The following is a 447-nucleotide window of genomic DNA, read 5'->3' as shown; positions in this document are numbered from 1 at the left end:
CGAAACCCGGTTTCTAGCGTTGTAAGTCCGCAGACACACCGCTATGCCACTGGGGGGGGGGGGGCAGACCACGAAATAACGTAAAAACTCGAAGTCTGGTGAAATTAGTAAATAATATGTAGACCACGAAGTAGCGTAAAGACTCGACAGTAAACCACGAAACTCGTCAAAGTTGATAATTCGATGTTATAATTAAGAAATTAATAGATCTGTAACACTTGGATATGTACTACACACTTCATGGTCTAACACATAGATTGAAGTAAACCGTTTGTCAGTTTCGCAGACTCTGTGCGAAAAAAATAAAGTATGCCCTTTTATGGTGTTAACTGATTATGCCTATGATGATGATGATATTTTTATTAATACAACACTATTAACACCCCGCGAAACTTAAAGCATATCCACAGGAAATGTACTATTTAAAATTAAATTAAATTAAAGTTG

The sequence above is a fragment of the Limulus polyphemus genome, unplaced genomic scaffold (assembly GCF_000517525.1).
Source record: "Limulus polyphemus unplaced genomic scaffold, Limulus_polyphemus-2.1.2 Scaffold1051, whole genome shotgun sequence".
Classification (NCBI taxonomy): Eukaryota; Metazoa; Arthropoda; class Merostomata; order Xiphosura; family Limulidae; genus Limulus; species Limulus polyphemus.
The sequence above is the reverse complement of the archived record's forward strand: the minus strand, read 5'-3'. Positions refer to the sequence as shown.